Below are 8,991 nucleotides of genomic sequence, written 5' to 3'. Positions count from 1 at the left end.
CCATTGTTGTTGTTGTTAAGTGCTGTTGAGTCAGTTCTGATCCATAGTGAACCTGTATAGGGTTTCCAAGGAGCAGCTGGTGAGCTTCAACTGCCGACCTTGTGGTTCAAACTAATTTTGCAGTCTAGTGCATGAACCCACAGCACCACACCAGGACTCCCATAATGAGGTGGGCAATGGGAAATCTCCTACCTGGAAATGAAACCCCCAGTGGACAGGAAAAGTCACACCAACCCATCTGTACCTGAGCTCCTCTTCCTCCACGTCGCAGCTACAACAGCCCCAGCTCCCGGGATCACAGCTCTAAGGAGAACCAGGCCAGCAATGACTCCCTTGATAGGTGTGGTGGGCTGAGAAGGCAGTTCTGGAAAGACAACAAAGGTGAGGAAACTTGACTCCTTGGAGGCCTTTAGAAGGGCTCCTGCATTCTCTAAGAAGAGGCTTCACCCTTGTCCCCTACTTACTCCATCTCAGGGTGAGGGGCTCAGGAAGCACCTCATGCTGCACATGGCAGGTGTATCTCTGTTCCTTTCCAGAGAGAACCACCACAGCTGCCCACTTCTGGAAGGTCTCATTGCCCGATGGCCTGGTATCCACAAGTTCTGTGTCCTGGGTCTGTTCCTCTCCTTCCAGCTGCTAGATATGGGTGATCGCCACAGGGTAGAAGCCCAGGGCCCAGCACCACAGTGTGACCTCACGTTCAGAGATGGGGTGATGAGTCACTTGTACCTTTAGGGGGTCTGAGAGGAGTCAGAAAATTTAAGAACTTTCCATTACTTCCCATGGGTCACTCAAGTGAGTCTTATATAATCATCCTGACAATAGACCAGACTGTTGAAATAGGGGAGCAGATACAAAACCCAGGCACCAGCCTGGACTAGGGACCTGGATAATCTCCTATTCATTGGAAAGTTCTAGAATCAGGGAAAGGCAGTCCAGAGTAGGATGCTCTAGGTGTCTGAAAGGGAGAACAGGGATTTCTAGTTATGATGTAGGTGGAGCCTGAGAAACTCAGAAATGCTAGAATCAGCTCCAAACTCATTGAGTTTGGAACAGAGAACAAGAATTGAGGAAGAAAGTCCCTGGTGGGTCCTCAAGTTCAATTACAGGATCAAAAGAAGATCAGGAATCATCATTCCTATTATTCTCAATAGAACCCTAGTGGCACATGATTAAAGCACTTGGTGCTAATCAAAAGTTCAGCAATTTGAATCCCCCAGCCACTGTGGGGGAGAAAGATGTGGCAGGCTACTTCCATAAAGATTAAGCCTTGGAAATCTGATGAAGGGACTTCTTACTAGATGGTAGACTAAGCAGACATGCTATCCAGATCCTTTATAGCAAAGTCAAGAACCAAGTAAAACAGGTACCAGTGATAACTCTGGAATCCTGAGCATCAGAGGAAAGGACAGAATTAGAGGACTGAATACTGACTAGGAGAAGAACCTGAACAAAACAAAGACTACGAAAATGTCGAGGTCCCATGTCGGGATCCAGCCTCGACAAGGAAGTGTGGGTGTCACGAAAAAGGGAGATCTGGCAGAGAAAATAATAGAGAAAGAGAGACATGAAATATATACAAAAAAGACAGACACATAGATATGATGCAAGCTGGCAGGTAGACAGATCTGCAAACATTTGCCTAGCATTGCATGCAGAACTCACTCTACCTCAGTCTTTTATTCTCTTTTTTAGGGAGGGATTTGTTACAAAGGAAAGATGTAATTCACAAAGGGAGGATGTAATTCACAAAGGGAGGATGTGATTCTTTAGATAAGACAGGATACAGAACTGAAATGTGATTAATCATTCAAAACAGGACATAATGATTCACAGGAACAACTTTTAAGATAGTTTCATAGTTTTTCTTAACAATCTAACATTTTTATTTTTACAGAAAAAAGGTTCAATCAAGCTGTCATATATTAAGTTTTAGGCTTAAATGATCTAGAGCAGCGACATGCGGTTTCTCAAGGATACTTAACATAAAGCAAGGTTCCTGAAAGGAGCCAAGCTGTCTCTGTACACTTTGCAAACTTTTGTTTGTGAGCAGTATCTCAGGCACAGGGCTTCATTTATCTATATCTAAAATGCTACATTGTTCTTAATTATCACATTCCTATATATTTTCAGGAGGAAGGAGAGCATTTGGGTTAAACTGATTATATTCAGAGGTGGTTTAATGGGGCTGCCACTATTATTCTCTAATCCAACATTCCCAGAATTTACCATTCCACTTTATTTACAAACTTTCGGTAGTTTTTCTCTAAAAACCTTTTCTCATATTCCCAATATACCTGTTCCTGGCCTTTCTGAATTATCTGAGGAAACTTTTACTGCCTTGGCTCTAAAAAGGGGTTTCAAACCCATTATTGTTCATGGATATTAAACATAACTGAATAATCAAATAAGAAGCAGTTCTGACTTCCATCCCAGGTGGCTATCGCTTGTTCCTCAGAAAGATTTGTTCCCAGGACTCCACGCACTGCTAACACAGTGGAGGCATTAAGAGAAGCATTGTAAAAGAAATCATTTTCTCAGAAGCTACAATTACTGGAGTTAGAAGCATAGAATGAACAATATTAGGACCAAAGAAAATTATACAGAGGTAGCCAACCAGTGAGTTCTCAAAAACCAATGAACCCGGGACGTCAGGAGGTCACTTCCTTTGGCCCTCAGGGTCCATGGCTGGCTATCCTGAGGAGGGCCTCGGAATTGGATTTTCGTCCATGTCACAGGGCCCCTGATCAATACAGGGTCTGCGTATGCTGACCCCAGCACGAAAACATATAGATTGAATGAACTGTCAGCTGGTCTGATACAACATGGTCATTTTTAAGTGTTGCAAGCAGAATTCAATAGGAACAGTGACCTGATAATCAGATCCAGGCAGCCAGGGCCACATAAGTCCCCACACTGGGGGCTGGTGAACAGGTGGGATCTTCTCCTTTTACCCCATACCCCTCTGGTGACCAGAAGCAGGGCCAGCTTCTGCCCTTACCCACCTGGAAGCTGGTGGCCAGCCCCCACTTTGAGCCTTTGTTCTGCCTGATGTCAGGGGCACGACCTCGTGGATATATATCATCCCATGTCTGTAGGCATACAAATACTTGGACCAGCAGAATATGCAGTGCTGGTGGACAGACACCTTGCCCCAAACCACCTCTTGTAGGCAGCAACTTATTCTAGGATTGGGTGCTGTGACCCAGCTATCCTCTGGGCCTGGAATAACTCTTGGGATCAGGTGCCCTGACTCAGACACCTTTTAAACTGCAGGAAGTCCATCTAGGAGTGGGAATCATCACTCCTCTTACCCCTCACATGACCTCCTTTACCAGCAGAGGGCACCAGCTTTCCACCCTCACCCCTACTAATTTTCTTTTTACTTTGCCTTTTCTAGTTTTTACTTTCTCTACATTCCTTCCTTGCCTCATTTCTTTTTGTCACTTTTACTCAGTTTTTTTCTTTACTATTATTCTTTTTCATTTTATCCCCTCTCTGCTTTTGTTTGGAGTCCTGAAGTGGCGCTGCAGGTTAAACTGGGCTGCCAACTGCAATATTGTCCGTTCAAACCCTACCAGCCGCTCTTCAGTTTCTATGAGTTGGAACCCACTGGATGGCACTTAACGATAAGTTGTATTTAGAGCCCTGGTGTGGTGCTGTAGGATAAGCACTGGACTGCTGCTAACTGCAAGGTCAGCAGCCCAAGTCCACCTTGGAAACTCTATATAGTTTTGTTTGATTTTTTTTCTTTTTTCTCTTCCCTTTTTATTGTTGTTACTTGTTTTTTCCCTGCTTTCTTTATTTCTTTTTTAATGTTTTATTGTGAATTATGTGATAGTTTACATGGGAGAATATTAGCTTTACATTCATCCTATCATATATCATTTCATTGCCATGGTTACAATTCCCTCCATGCATCAACAACCAACCAAAGGGTATACCCTGCAAGCCTACCCCTTGGTTATCAGCACACAGCCCCTCTCCCTCTCTGGTTCTAAAGTCCCTAGGTGCTCCATCTCTCCACATCATCATCTCTGCCTCCATCATTGGTGTCACTGCCCTGCTTGCTTTCTAAAAAAAAAATCTTTTCTTGATGGTACTGTTTGTTCTCTTTTTTAAATCTTGTTCCACCTGGAGGGAGTCAGCACTATGTCCATACTTCCTAGTCACAACTCCACCTCTAGCAGCCCCACGCACTCGGCAAGAGCATCACCCACTCCTGTAACACCTCATTAGACGGAGACTGACACCAGCCCAGCATGCTAGCAACTGTACCACATGAACAGTGAACAGAGAACTGGACACATACTCCCAACTTCTATTACACACTGCAGGAGACAGATGCTAAGTGCCTGACAACATAACACCAGCCCAACCTGCTATCAACTACACCACAGGAACAGTGAACAGAGAACTGCTCACATAATCCCACCTTTTACTACAGCTGGGAGGAGACAGTGCTAAGTGCCTGAGAACACCAGTATATAAGAATCAATTAAATACAAATACAGCAACATCCTATTAGCTCAGTCACAACAGAAAATTTCAGTTCACACTTAGGAATGCGATAGAGTGGAGCAAACAATTGACCAAAATACAGAGCCAGAAAACTTTCTATTAAATTAGAAGTGTCACACTTATTTGATAAAGAATTTTTTAAAAATGATATTTAGGCACCTTCAGTGGACTGAGAGAAAGATCAACAAAACTACATGTGAAATCAAGGAACACACACAAAATTCTAAAAGATTTCAGGGAAGCATTACCTACTATGAAAAAACTAGATACCATGCAAAAACAGCAAATAAAGATCCAGAAGATTAATACTAAGATTTCAGAACTACATAATGCATTGAGATGGCAGAGGAGTAAAAATGAATCAATGCTAGACCAATTGAGCGATCTGGAAAACAAAAATCTCTTAATACTAATTTTCTAGAGGAACAATAGGAAAAAGAATTTAAAAATTTTTAAGAAGGTAAAAAATATAGGATATCATGAAGAGTAATTAACTTATGTGTGATTGGAATTAAAGAACTGGAAAAGACAAAAGACAGAATATTGTCACAGATTTGTTAACAAATTGTCTTAATATCATGAAATATAAGAATATGCATTCAAGAAGCTCAATGAACCCCAAATTGGGAAGACAGTAAGAAAATCACCAAGACATATTATAATCTAACTTTCCAAACCAATGAAATAATCTTGAAAATAGCTCAGGAAACACAAAGATGTTACCTACTATGGAGAACCAATAAGACTAAGATCTAATTTCTTGGCAGAAATAATAGAGGTAAGAAGACAATATGGTAACATAAATAAAACTCTGAAAGTTAAAAAAAATGCCAGCCAAGAATTATATATCCAGCAAAATTGTCCCTCAAATATGACGGTGAAATTAGGACAGTTCCTGATAGACAGAAATCAAAAGTATTTGTAAAAATCAGCATTACCTAACAAGAGCTGCTAAACTGAGTTCTTTGAACAGAGAAACACCAAAAGCATACAACATGTGGCCAACACACATGACAACATCACCCAGACACCATCCTAGATATGGAAGTATCCAAACTAGGTTTCTACTAAACTAAGAGGTTCCCAGAGACATTAGTTAATAAACAAGGACAACTAGAAAGCAAAAAGAAGAAATATTGTTGTTGTAAAACTTCTATATGGAAACAAAGTCAAAATGATTTCAAGATAGAATGAGTGTTTAAAACTTGGGAAGAAATAATAAATGATATAACTTCAAAGAAAATTAACAAACATTCTCATCAAAATAAAATAGAAGGAAAGTATGACAATTTGGTAAATACTAAACAACAGACTCTTGGTGTGGCACTATAGGATCAGCACCAGTTGCTCCTTGGAAACCCTATACAGGGTTGCTATGAGTCAAAAGTGACTCAGTGGCACTTCACAACAAGAAGTACAACATCAACAAAACTACAGAAACAAAGTTAATGATAAAATCAATTTAAAAAATCTGAACAGAAAACTATCTGGAAAGGAGAAATCAGTAGCACAGCCATACCACACACACAAATGAGTCCTGGTATCACATTGTAGGTTAAGCACTGGTCTGTTACTATGAGGTTGGCAATTCAAACCCACTAAGTGCTCCCCAGAAACCCTATACATGGTCACTATGAGTTGGAACTGACTTGATAGCACTTAATAACAACTACATACACAAACACAACAATAAAAAATATGAAAAAGCAAGCTGACAGTAATATATTCATGGGCGGCTGTTGTTGTTAGGGGCCATTGAGTTGGCTCCAACTCACAGCCACTCAGTGCAACATTTCGAGCTGCCCTTGAAATGTTCTGTTCAGTTCTTTTACCTCTTCATTCATTCCATTTATTTTAGCATCTTTACACTGGAGAGCAAGTTTCAGAGTCTCTTCTGACATCCATTGTCATCTATTCTTCCTTTCTTGTCTATTTTTTACTTTCTTCTTTTATAATATTTTTCTTATTGTCATCCACAACTCTTTGGTTTTCAGCCATTGGTATCTAATGAATCAAATTTGTTCTTGAGATGGCTTCTAAATTCAGGTAGAATATGTCTAAGGCCATATTTTGGCTTTCATGGACTTATTTTAATTTTCTTTGGTTTCAACCTGAAGTTGCATATGAACAATTCATGTTGTTTTACAGTTTGTCCCTGGCCTTGTTATGGCTGATGATATTGAGCTTTTCCACCATTATCCACTGATGTGTTCAATTTGAGTCCTATGAGTCGGAACAAACTTAACAACAACAATTTCTTAGACATAACCAAACACCTTGAGGGATGAATCATTGAGTCTCTAGGATAATTACCTTGGTATTGGGATATACTAAGGTCAAACAGCATAATATAGTCCACAAAGAAAATGTTGTACATCCTATTCTGGTGAGTAGCATCAGGGGGTCTTAAGAACTCATGTGTAACCATGTAGGTGTGACGTATTGGTTTTTCTCTATCTGGAGGAAATAAGAGTGGAGAAAAGCTAAGATTTAGGGAAACAATTAGTTCAGTGGAATAATGGACCATGTGAATATCAGTCCCCATGACCCTGAGACCAGAGGAACTAAATGGTGCCTGGCCACCACTGCTGACTGCTCTAAAAGTCATCACAATAGGAAGTTCTGGATAGAGTGGAAAAAATGTGGCACAAAACTCAAAACTGTAAGAAAGTCCAGGCTTATTGAACAGGGACTGTTGTAACCCTTTAGACTATGGCCCTTACTCACCCTTCAGGTCTGAAACTGAACTCACCCCCATAGTTCAGTCAAATGACATGCAGGTCTATAAGGGTAGAATAACACTAGTGAGATATGCACTCCTAGAATAATCAACCGAAAGAGATGAAAAGAGCAGTATTTACCCAAGGACAAAGTTCAGAAAGTTTAGGAAAGAAGGAGGAATGGAAACAGGAAACAAAGTGGGGAAGTAGGATACATGAAGGTACATTGTGGGGATTATAATCAATGCCCTGAAACAAAACATGTATGGATTGTTGAATAAAAAGTTGATTTGCTCTAAGAAACTTCACCCAATTTACAACTTAAAAAAAGAGGAAAAAGCCCTTATGGATCAGTTCTACTTGTGGTCATACAGGGTCAGTATGTATTGAAATGAACTCAAAGTCAGTGAGTTTGGTTTGGTATTCCCTGAGAGAGAGGATCCCTTAACTGTCTCAGAGAGAAAGGAGCACTCCTCTAGGCAAGTCACTCTCTGGTAAAGGATCTCTGAGTCTGAGCTAACTACTCACTTTCCACACCCATGTGAAGGGGTCTTCTGGTGTTTATTCCATATCCTCCTCTCCTTTAATTAAAGAGGTCAGTAGGGTGGACATGGTACCAGCTTAAAGGGAGTTCGGGAAGGTGCCCTGCCATCTCCTTTACCTGTGCACAACAGTGTCTCCTTCCCCATCTCCAGGTATCTATGGATCCACTCCAGGAACCTGCCCTCCACATAGTAGGTCTTGTAGCGTTCTGCCGAACCAGTCTCCTCCCATTTGCGCTTGGTGATCTGAGCCGCTGTGACTGCCGCCGTCTAGATGTGCCGGTTCTCATTCAGGGCGATGTAATCCACACTCGCTGTAATAAACTCGCTGATTGGTGTGAGACTCTGACCTCGCCCCCCGCAGTCACCCCCATCAGGCCCGCCCCAGGATCTGCCCCGCGCGCGTAGGATCAGCCCCGCCCCAAGGTCCCGATGGGCGGTGGTTGGTCTGAGACACTTGGTTTTAAAATGAAAATGAAACCAAAGCAAAACACAGCGGCTCTTTCGGGTCTACTGATTGGTGGTTCTCGCAGCCTCGGATTCCAGACCCCGAGACTCGGGGCATCCCGCCCATATGGACAAGAGTACACGTGACCCACGACCCCCGCCAGCCTCACTCACCAGCCTCGCTCTGGATGTAGTATTCGCATAGGGTCCGCAGGTACTCTCAGTTCGCGGAGCTTTCCGATTCGTGTCTGCCAGTCCCCAAACTCCGGGTCCCTCCGCCCCATCCACGGTGCCATTGGCTCCACCCTCGGATTTGGGGCGTCGCTGTCAAACCGCCCGAACTGTGTGTGGTACACGTAGCCGACGGGGAGAGACCCGGCTCCCCCTGGCCGGGCGGGGACATGGCATTGAGGAAATACTTAAGAGAGTGAGAACCTGGGGGCGAGGCGTGGATGAGACCGCCGACTCCTGTCTTAGCGCTGCTTCCGGGTCCGGGGTCCATGGGGAAGGGGAAAGGGGGTTCTGGAAGACCAAGGAAGAAGGGATGGGGTGGAGGCTTCTGGCGTGGTGGCAGCTTCCCCCAGGGTCCTGCTCCCCAGCCTGTAGGTCCCTTTACTCCTGGAAAGGCCATTTCTCTCTCTTCTCCTACTCACCTGCTTTAGCATCTCTACATTGGAGAGCAAGTTTCAGTGTCTCTTCTGACACGCATTTTGATCTTTTTCTTCTTTCTTGTCTTCTTAATGACTTTCTCCATTTAGCAT

At 42.8% G+C, this 8,991-nt stretch overlaps 1 pseudogene; it reads right to left on the bottom strand.

Annotated features, from left to right (window-relative positions):
* Positions 1 to 224: 224 nt before the first annotated feature.
* Positions 225 to 8,732, bottom strand: LOC102815518 (annotated as a pseudogene).
* Positions 8,733 to 8,991: the final 259 nt, after the last annotated feature.

Source organism: Chrysochloris asiatica, unplaced genomic scaffold (assembly GCF_000296735.1).
Source record: "Chrysochloris asiatica unplaced genomic scaffold, ChrAsi1.0 scaffold00213, whole genome shotgun sequence".
Taxonomy (NCBI): Eukaryota; Metazoa; Chordata; class Mammalia; order Afrosoricida; family Chrysochloridae; genus Chrysochloris; species Chrysochloris asiatica.
Note: the sequence above shows the minus strand (reverse complement) of the source record. Positions and strands in the feature narration are given on the sequence as shown.